At 46.5% G+C, this 11,094-nt stretch overlaps 1 long non-coding RNA gene across 2 annotated transcripts; it reads left to right on the top strand.

Moving 5' to 3' along the window:
• Nucleotides 1–3,755: 3,755 nt before the first annotated feature.
• Nucleotides 3,756–7,251, top strand: LOC127667890 (uncharacterized). Of its 2 annotated transcripts, none has more exons than XR_007973958.1 (4): nt 3,756–3,839; nt 5,180–5,378; nt 5,760–5,879; nt 6,791–7,251. It is a non-coding gene; the product is annotated as an uncharacterized LOC127667890 (long non-coding RNA). The 2 variants fall into 2 exon arrangements; XR_007973957.1 differs by having other exon boundaries at nt 6,757–7,251.
• The last annotated feature ends 3,843 nt before the right edge of the window (nt 7,252–11,094 follow it).

Here is an 11,094-nt window from a genome sequence, read left to right as displayed (position 1 = left end):
CAGGCATCAGTCTCACTATATAGTCCTATCTGGGCTGTCTTCCTGGTGCTTGCCAGGCTGGTAGATCAGGCTGGCCTCACATTCATAGAAAATCATTTAAACTATCCTGAGTCTCACTTAGGAAACTGACACTCTTGGTTCCATATCCAGCTTCTCCAAAATAAGAACATGAATAAAATATTCTTGTGAGAAATCAGTAATAGGAAACAAGGTTTCCCTGGGTTCCACAAGCCATCTGGAAGATGACTGTGAATAACAACCCGTGGGAACCTCTGGCTTGTAGCCAAATTGAGCAGATGGTGGTCAGCTCATTGGGAGGACTGGACAACCAGAGGAGTAGTTTCTGCAAGAACCTCCCAGAGGTGCACACTTAGTGTCAGAACTGAAGTGCTATGAGAATACTTTCCTTTTGTTGTTGTTATTTTGGTTTGTTTGTTTTTGTTTCTCTTTTCTGAGACAGGGTTTCTCTGTGTAGCCCTGGCTGTCCTGGAACTTACTCTGTAGACCGGCTGACCTTGAACTCAGAGATCCACCTGCCTCTGCCTTCTGAGTGCTGGGATTAAAGGTGTGCGCCACCACTGCCTAGCTTTAGAATAAACACTTTCAATTGGCCATGGACCGTGTCTGAGTGGTCATCTCTGGTGGGCAACCTATAACCGTGACACTTGAGGTTGTCCCCTGAGATCCATGCATGCACTGTGACACAGACATTGCATTCATGTGCATGTCATTTAAGTACACATACCAAAGATCCCTGGTTCAATCCTGGGTTTTGAAAGGGGGGAGGTTTGGAGAGCATTGGCAAAGAGGCTAAATAATTGACTGAATCATCAAGGAGATGGACACCAAGTGGGGGGTGGGGGTACAAGTGCAGGTTAGAATTTGGGGATAGGTCTTTTGGAGTCCTTTGCATGAAAGGTGCTATGAGACTTTGAATTCCCTTCCAGTTCCTTCTGAAGGTTGTTTCTTAGTTTTTTATTTTTATTTTATTTTTTTAACTTTTACTCTCTATCCTGAAAAAGAACATGGAAAGGGAATAAAGGAGAGAAGGAAAGGGAAGGGAGGAGGGAAGGAAGTCTTGACACTCTCAAGTAGCAGGAAGAGCAGAAGCTTCCAGGCTTCTCCATTATGAGTGGGTAGCAGAGAGGCCCAACTGACCGCAAGAGACACCAAGCAAGGTACAGGAACCTGAAGAGCTTGTGCTCAAAAATCCATGAATCTGCCATTGCCAGCCAGCCCCCTGTCCACACTGGAGATGCTGCTGCCTTTCAGGTTTCCAATGCTTGTTTCTAGTGCAAACTAGGAGAAGCCAAGATGAAGCCAAGCCATGTCTCTGAGAAACAAACTGGTTGCTATCTTATTATATTTTGCAAACCAGACCCCCAGGAGGACCCAGTAATAGAAGCACCCAACTGAGATATCCCAAGATGCATCCTGTGACCTTGCATGTCCTGAAGCAGAAGTTTCCTGCACAGGTACAGTGACTGTCTGCTGAGAAGGAGCCCTCCCCTCCTCCATGGTCCTTAGATTATGGCAGGGAAGAGTCTCTAGCAGGTCTGTTCCTCACAGCCTTTCTCCCTTAGGCCTCTCTTCGGTGAGTCCAATCAGTAGTGTTTATGGAGTTATCCTAAGACTCTGACTCCCGTCCGTTGGCAGCCCAGCGAGAGGAACAGCCCTGCCTGCCCTTGTCCTGAGGGCAGGTACCATACCCCATGCTGAACAGACATCCTTTAATTTTAGTAGATTACTGACCATGAAGAAAGACTCCTGGGAACCTCCAACATGGAGCTAAGTTGAGAAGATGTTATAGGTAACCAAGGAACCCACCCACTGGGATTGGTATTTGAGGGTAGGGGCCAGCCTTGTGGCAGTGGGAATCAGTAGCCTGTGTGGTCCATACTAATTCTGGATGGTGTCAGGTATGCCTGGAACCCACGTGGTAGGAAGACAACTCCTGAGAATTGTCCCCTGACTTCCACAGGTGAACTGTGGCATGTATTCATTTACCCGCACATTCTAGCACATGCCTACACATACTCAATAGATACAATGTAGCCAGGTGATGGGTGGCACACACCTTTCATCCCAGCACTCAGGAGGCAGAGGCAGGTAGATCTCTGTGAATGTGAAGCCGTCCTAGAACAGAGCAAGTTCTAGGATGGTCAGGACTATACTGATAAACCCCTTCTCAACTCTCCTCAACACTCCCCCCCCCCAAAAAAACCCACCACTAATCCTGGGTGGTTAGTGCCAGAACTGAGTTAGGTGGAACCCGGTGTCCTGCAGACTGGAGGAACTGTTGCTGGTCTCCCCAGACCCTTGAGCTTTTCAGCTGACTCTGCAGCCTGTTGTGTGATCTCAGGCCGGGCATGGCTCCAGGACCGGGGCTTCTGCCTCTGGCCTCTGGAAAGGAGTTTCTACACCTTCCACACCTATTGGCAATTGTAAAAGTGAGCAAATGTGCCCCGGGAGGATGAAGCCCAGAGTTTTCATGGAATTCTGTACCATAATAAAATCAAAGATTTCCCTAGGCAAAGTCCCTGTGGAAACTGCTCGCAAAGTCTTGATCTCTCCAGCCTGCTCCTCTGCTCTGCTCTGTCCTTGCACACTTTCCATGAACCCTCATCTCTACCTGACGAGACCAGACCTGAGCACAGCTGTAACTTCACGTGCCTGCCACCCTTCACTCCGCTTAGGCTGCAGAAGTGCCCTGCTCCTTTGGAATCTGCCACACACAACACACACATGAACAGAACAGACGACTCAGTCGATAAATCTTGAGAATCTGAGTTTGAATCTCCAGTTCATACATAAATCTGGCTTAGCAGTATTCATCTGCAGTCCCAGTGTTCCTAGGGAAACAGAGACAAGAAATTTGAGGACTGGCTAGCCTGGTATATATAGTAGTAAAACAGCAAGAGGCTCCATTAAAACAAATTGGAATGTAAGGACTGATAACCAAGGTTGTCCCCTGACCCCCAAACACACGGATGTGTGCGCCAGCACTCACACGTATGGATGAATGCATATCTACAAAGATAAAAAAGAGTATCTCACATCTCATGAATATGCATATCCCACACACATCCCACATATCTACATCTCACATTCCACATTTACATAATACTGCACATAGACACAGAGATCACATACACCATCCATACAACATATCATGTACATCATACACAAGACACACATCCCACACAAACATCACACATCTCTCACCACATAAATTGCACACCATGTACACACATTGGGGTCAGTGAAATGGTCCAGTGTACTGAACATGTGACCTATCCTAGCCAATGAGTGGGTCTCAGTTCCCTGAGGCTGTGCTTAGGTGGAACTAGGAAGGCACATAACTCTCAAGGAGATACACCTCTAATTCCTGCACCCAGTGACTTAGGGTCCTTAGTGACAGCAGACTCAAGGCCAGCCTGGACTGCGTAAGACCCTGTCTTAAAACAAAATGATATTACGTGCCTTGTAGGGAACTAAGGAACTTGAACACAATGTTTATTAAGCGTTCAGAGCTGTCCCTGGCACACACTCAACAAACGTTTGTCATAACTGCTGATCCCTTCCAAGAACTTGGTGAGACTGTGTGTTCCTTTCTGGAACTCAGAAGAATATGAACAGGGGTGGGGGTGGGGAATACTGCAGGAGGGGAGCAGCACTTCCTTTTTTAACCGTGAGAGGGGAGGTGGGGGTAGGGAGATGGTAAACAGTTCCCAGAAAAGGAAGAAGGCTTTGCAGACAAACAATCAGTGTCCACTTCTAGGGACAAGTGTTCACGTTACCAGCTAACAGTTCTGTACCAAGTGTCTGTTCTGCTCAAGGTACTGTGTGCAAGCTGGAGGGGGTAGGGTGGGGTGGGGGGAGATATGGAGAAAGCAGCTTCTCTAGCCACAGCTTACAGCAGTGAGACAGGGCAGTCACTCATCAGAGAAACCTGAGACATACTGAGACATACGACACAGAGAGATTAATCATCTACTGATGCAGCTAGGAAGTTTCACAATGGATCCAGAGATGATGAATTCATCTGAGGTCAAGATCCTGGGAAGGGTGCCAGTGAGATTCCTCAGCAGGTAATAGCATTTCCTGACAACTTGAGTCCAGTCCTCTGAACAAACATGGCAGAAAGAGAGAATCAGCTCTTGCAAATGGCCTTCTGACTGCCACAAAAACAAAACAAAAAACAAAAACAAAAAAAACGGCGTAGGATTTGTGTGCCCACACTTACCACACACACTCATATGGATATGGATGCACATGTGTGTGGAAGCCAGCAGTTTGTGGGTCTTCTTCAGTCCCTTTCCATGCTATCAATTGAGCTATAGTCTCTCATGTGAACCCATAGTTTGCTGATTCTTCATCTAAGCTAGCAAGATTGCTCTGGGGATCCCATCTCTGGCTCCTTAGCACTGGAATTACAGACAGACTGTCACATTCTTGTAGCATTTATGTGGCGCTGGGGACCACATCCCCAGCCCTGCCATCTAGATAATTTTGTTAACATTTATTTATTGGTGAGAGAAGGCGTGTATTTATAGCATATGCCGTAGTGCATGTGTGGAGGTTACAGAAAACTTTGCAGGGTGCTAGTTCTTGGCTACCCTCTGTGTTCCTGGGATGGAACTCTGGTTGTCAAGCTAGGTGGCAAGTGCCTTTACACAGTGAGACTGGCTAGAAGCTTGGTGTTAGGAGGCACCACTATTGGGAGGTATGTAAGCTTTAGGAGGGACCTAATGAGCACGTGTATCACAAGGGCCTGGCCTTGACATGGTATTCCTGTCTCTCTGTCTTTGTTTTCCCATCACCATGAGGTGAGCAGTCCACCCCTGTATTCTGTCTCCTTACAGTGACTGTGGCTGCAACCATGAGCTAAAACAAACCTTTCCTTCAATTAAGTTGATTATTTTCTGGTGTTTTGTCACAGCAACAGATGCCCAGAGTCATGATAGTTTGTGCTATTCCTGCACAAACATCATGACCAGGAAGCAAATTGGGGAGGAAAGGGTTTATTGAGCTTATACTTCCATGCTGTTGTTCATCACTAAAGGAAGTCAGGACTGGAACTCAAGCAGGTCAGGAAGCAGGAGCTGATGCAGAGACCATGGAGAGATATTTCTTATTGGCTTGCTTCCCCTGGCTTGCTCAGCCTTCTCTCTTATAGAACCCAAGACTACCAGCCCAGAGATGGCACCACCCACAAGGAGCCCTCCCCACTTGATCACTAATTGAGAAAATCCATAGTTGGATCTCCTGGAGGCACTTCCCCAACTGAAACTCCTTTCTCTGTAATAACTCCAGCCTGTGTCAAGTTGACACACAAAACCATCCAGTACACCCAGCATTTAAGCAGATCTATAAAGGTAAAAGTTGACAACTATTTTAGTAACTTTTCATATTATATAAAACAGAAAGAAAACATGTCTGAGTGGAGCTCTAGCACTGTGGCAGAGCATTTGCCTAGCATGCACGAGGCTCTGGGTTTGTCTCCAGTATTATAGAAAAAGAAGGGTAAACTATCCTGTACCTGTGACTCTGAATCAGCCCTTCAGCCACTGGATGTTGGCTTCTACTCAAAGAATCTTGGACAAAACAAATGTTAGAAAGGCACGCAGGGGCAAGATGATGCCTCCTCTTTTCCGGTGTGAGTTAGAGGAATGCTTGGCTCTGCACAGGAGCATAAAAGAGTGTCTTCTTTGGTGTGAACAGATCTCCTGTCTTGTTGAGTTGTGGTATCTCGCTAGGTTGACCAGAAGAGAGATCGGGAGGCCCTGGAACTGAAAAGAGATGGGAAATAAAAAAGGATTCAGGTCCAGTGTTCATGGCTCAGAAGCAGGGCAGCCGGCTGGACCCAGGAGGTGCAGGTAGGGGAGAACATCCCCACTGCAGGCTTCAACTGGCCTGCAACTCAACTCAAGGCCTATCCTTCCTAACGGGGGTCCCTCACTCCTCTTCTTCCTCCTCCTCCTCTTCCTCCTCCTCCTCTTCCTCCCCCCCTTCTTCCTCCTCCTCCCAGGCTTGAGCTGGTGCTGAATGCCTGAGGTTATCTGTGCAGAAGTAGGAGCTTTTGGGAGAGTCAGTGACACCACAGAGGTCACTTAAACCAGGTGCAGGTGACACACAGGGACCTGGCGATGAACATCCAAGGGACTGACCTACTTGCAGCCCTTCACCCAAGCTGGAAGCCTAAATTGGTTTATTCAACCTAAATAACAACCAGAGAGATCTTTAAATATTAGGTTATTGGTGGGCTGGATGTGCTGGTTCACACCTTCAGTTCCCAGCACTCAGGAGGCGGAGGCAGAAGGATTTCCATGAGTTCGAGAGCAGCATGGTCTACAGAGTGAATCTGAGCCCAGCCAGGGCTACATAGTGAGACCCTGTCTCAAAGCACACCCCCCTAAAAAAATAAGTTATACACTTTTTCTTTCAAAATGTGTTTTTATCAAACTTCATCATTTGTGTGTATGTCTGTCTGTATGTCTGTATGTCTGTCTGTATGTATGTCTCTGTCTCTCTCTGGGTGTGTGGGGTTTGTCAGTGAGTGCAGGTGCACCTATGTGCCACCGTGCACATGTGGAAATCAAAGGACAACTTTTTGGTGTCATTCCTCTCCTTCCACTGATGGTTCTGGGGATTGAACTCAGGTCGTCAGACTTGTGTGACAAGCATTTTGGTCCACTGAGCCATCCGACCTGACCTCTCTCATCCTTTTGTATGGATTCTTCCTCTTCCTCATAGCCTGGGATGACCACCATTCCTCTTCTCCTCTCAGGAAGACACTGAAGACAAATGAGAGGCTTACCCATTCCGTCTCTGACCATTCGGAAGTTCTGCCCTCTCTGGCCTTTGAGGGTGAGAGCTGAGTGGGCACTTGGGAAAGCCACCACCACTCTTCAGCTGCTCTGCGCTTCCTGACCTCATTGGATTGACCTGAGCTCATTGGAGCCTTTGGACACCAAGCTTTGAAGGGTGTCTTAGTGACTGACACCACTCCTGATACCAACTTCTGTCTTAGTCACTGCTGTGAAGAGACACCACAGCCAAGGCAACTCTTATAAAAGAAAGCATTTAACTGGGGGCTGGCTTACAGTTTCAGGGGTTTAGTCCATTATCATCATGGCGGGAAGGAAGTGTGGCAGCAGGGAGCATGGTGGCATGCAATCGTGGTGCTGAGGAAGTAGCTGAGAGCTACACCCTGACCAGTAGGCAGAGAGAGAGAGAGAGAGAGAGAGAGAGAGAGAGAGAGAGAGAGAGAGAGAGAGAGAGAGGTGGGGGTGATGTGGGCTTTTAAAATCTCACTCCCAGTGACACACTTCCTCCAATAAGGCCACACCTACTTCAACAAGGCTACACTCCTTAATTCTTCTCAATTAGCCATTCCCTGACAACTAAGTATTCAAATATATAAGCCTATGGGGCCATTCTTATTCAAACCACCATAGAGGAGAAAGAGGCTTGTGGGAAACCCATGTTCTTCATCCACATGCTCAGTTTCTGTAAAGGTTGTATATGTGTACACATATATGTAATGTGTGAGTTGCATATATGTAAGTATGTGTGTAGGTTGAAAAATCAGTTATCTTCATTATCTTGACTGAGCAGCAAGTCCCACTAATCTGTTTGTCTCATGTTTCCAGGATTATAAACATGCATAGCCACACCCAGCTTTTTACATGGGTGCTGAAGTTTAAACTCAGGTTTTTATGCTATCTGAACTTTCTCCTTGTACCCTAAAATTAAAAACATTAATTATGTTTATCCATTTATGTGGGTACATGTATCTCAGAGGAACTTGTATGCCATGGAACAGAAGAGGACAACTTGCAGGAATAGATTTTCTCTTTCCACCATGTGAATCCCAAGATTGTCCTCAGGTCATCAAACTTGATGGGAAAGTGCCTTTGCCCTCTGAGTCATCTGGAAGGCACAGTTCAATTTTGTAAAAAGGGCAAGAATTTCATTAAACTGCAGAGGAGAAAACTTAGATTGTTTTTTTTTAATCTATTTTTTTCCTAGCAACAAAGCATCCAGAACCAATTATTACTAATTTGAGTTTCATAAAATATCATTCTAACAATAAGAAAAGAACAACCCAATTAAAAAATGGACAAAGGACTTGAAGACAATTTTCCAAAGAATCTATACAAGTGAAGACTGAACCAATGAAAATGTGCTCCATCTCACTAATGACGAGGCAGTAAGACCAGTTCGCACCTATTTGAACAGGTTTTGTTTAAGAGAAGGAGAAGAGAAGAAAGAAGAGAAAAGGCAAAGCAGGTGTAAGGGTGTAGAGAACTGGATCGCTGTGTGTTGCTGATGAGAATGTAAGACAATGCAGCTGCTATGGGGAACAGGTTGGTAGGTCTTCAAATATTAAACATAGAACTGCCGTGAGATGCCTCCGTTTCACTTCTGACTGTATACCCAAGAGAATGAAAAGCCCAGACTTCAACAGTTAACCGCATTGTCAAGTGATGATGATATCCAAGTGCCCGTCAGTCGCTGCAGACAAACACAGTGTGGTAAGGCTGTACACAGCAATACCAATGGACTTTAAAGGCATCGCGCTAAGAGAAATAAGCTAGCAGCAGACTGTGGACAAATGACACGTAGTTGCATCTTTAGACACTACCTTGAAGAGCTAGATTCCTAGAAATCAGATTGGTGACCGCCAAGAGCTGGAGGCAGGAGAGAGTGTTGAGTTTGTGTTCATTTTGTGTGAGTGAGTGTGTGTGTGTGTGTGTGTGTGTGTGTGTATTAGGGCACAAATGGAAGCCAGGAGACAAACTTAGTGTCGCTCCTTAGGAAACATTTGCATTTCTGCATCTTTATTTTTATGCTTTTACATTCATGCATTATGTGTGTGTGTGTGTGTGTGTGTGTGTATAGAAAGCTCCTTTATCCAGTAAGCCATCTTGACAGTCCACCCACATTTTTGGAGACGGAGTCTCTCATTGGCCTGGAGCTCACTGATTAGGCTAAATTAGCTGGCCATTGAGCTCCAGAGACCCTCCTCTCTCTGCCTCCCTAGCATTAGAATTACAGATACACATCTCTGCACTCCACTTTTCTACCTGGATTTGAAGCTCAAACTCAGGTCTTCATGCTTGCACGGCAAGCGTTTTACTGCCCGAGCCATCCTACCTGCCTGGGAGTTAGCATTTATTGCAGCTTTAGTTTCGATGATGAATATTCTGAACCTGGATGGCGGCGGCAACTATGTGAATGTAATGTGAACGCTACCAAACCACACACTTAAAATGGTCGAAGTAAGCTGGGTGGTAATGGCGCACGTCTTTAATCCCAGTATTAGAGAGGCAGAGGCAGGCAGATTTCTGAGTTGAAGGCCAGCCTGGTCTACAGAGTGAGTTCCGGGACAGCCAGGGCTACACAGAGACACCCTGTCTAGAAAACACAAAAAACAAACAAACAAACAAATGCACCCCCCCCAAAAAAAACCCAAAAAACCAAACCCCAACAGCAAAAGGTCAAAGTAGTAAAGTATATATTTTACTACAATTTATAAAAACAAAGACAAAGACAAAAATGAAAGGGACAGGAAGGTTGGTCCATCAGGTAAAGGTGCTTGCCACATAAGCCTGGTAACTCAAGTTCGATTCCCAGAACCCACGGTAGAAAGAGAACCAGCTACCAAAAGGTATCCTTGGACTTCCACACTTGCACACACATGGGCTCACACATACATAAAATAATAAAGTGAATGATAGAAGACACACGAAGCAGAAGGTAGCCCCGTGGGGCTCTTGCCACTGAAGGTCCCTGTGCAGAGGGCCTTCCGGGTGGTCCTTTGTACCTGTGAGCTACTGTGGGATCATAAGCTTGGCTGTGGTATTTCTCTACCACAGAGAATTTTAGGAGGGCCGTTCTCACGATGGAGAGATGTTTCCTGGGGAGAGTTACAGAAGCAATATAGAAATATATATTGAATATATAGAAATAGCAATATAGAAAGTTCCCTACATTCTGGGAGATTACTTGGTGAGGTGTCTGAGACAGACTAGCTGCAGTGTGTGAGGGAGAAAGAAGCTGTACAGTCTTCATGCTTCTCCAACTTTGTCCGTCTTTCAGTGCCCACCCCAGTTCGGGCTTGCAACCGGTCCTGGGTTGAAAGAAGACAGTAAAGCTGCACTTGTGCGTTCCCTGCACCCGCCCAACGGCCTTCCTCAGAAGCCTCCATTCCTACTGACAGTGTCAGCATGCTGTCCTACGGCCTAATCCTGACTTCAGCACAAGCTTTTCCCTCCTCCCCCTCCTCTCCCTCCTCCCCCTCCTCTTCCTCCCTCTCCTCCTCCTCCTCCCTTCCTTTTTTCCTTCTCCTTCTTTTCATACAAAGTCTTACTATTGTAGTCCAGGCTGACCTCAAACCCATGATCTCCTGCCTCAGCCTCCTCAACACTGGGGTTCTGTGTGTATGCCACCACACCTGACTGCCTATGTTTACTCTTACCCGATGGCATCTCAGGAGTTGCCCAGGCTACTGATGAGGTCAGGAAGCTAAGAGCCAGTGGTAGTCACCACCCTCCCAATATAGTTTCCCATCTCTCTCAGCCTTCCTGACACCCTCCTCTGAGCTGTCCCCATCTCACATCCCTCCCCCTCTTCTACCCTCCCCTGTTTACATCTCCACCCACTCGCTCTCAGAGCTCAGCATCCTTTGTTTCCATTTCAGTCCCCTCCCTGGCAGATTAACAGAGAAAGGAAGACCCTTCCCTGGAGCTTCTGAGGTCGCCACTATTGTTAGCTATTGGCTTGGTCATGCGTGTTCCTAGGAGAGGCCATCTCATATGGTGCCCAGTTACAGTGGAGGGCTGTGGGTGTGGAGATCATGGGACATGTCTTCACAGACAGACTGGAAACCTCCTTCTGCGCTAGTGGGTAGTAGCTGTTCCTCCTTGGTTTGTCTTAAGGCTCCGGTAAGACTCTCCTCAGACAGGGTTCTTGTAGTTCAAGGTGGCCTGGTAACTTCATTTTTTTTTTAATAGAATACTATTCATTCTTCGACAATTTCATATATGTAAGCAATGCACCTTGATCATATGCATCCCTGGCCCCCCT

The sequence above is a fragment of the Apodemus sylvaticus genome, chromosome 17 (assembly GCF_947179515.1).
Source record: "Apodemus sylvaticus chromosome 17, mApoSyl1.1, whole genome shotgun sequence".
NCBI lineage: Eukaryota > Metazoa > Chordata > Mammalia > Rodentia > Muridae > Apodemus > Apodemus sylvaticus.
The sequence above is the reverse complement of the archived record's forward strand: the minus strand, read 5'-3'. Positions and strand labels throughout refer to the sequence as shown.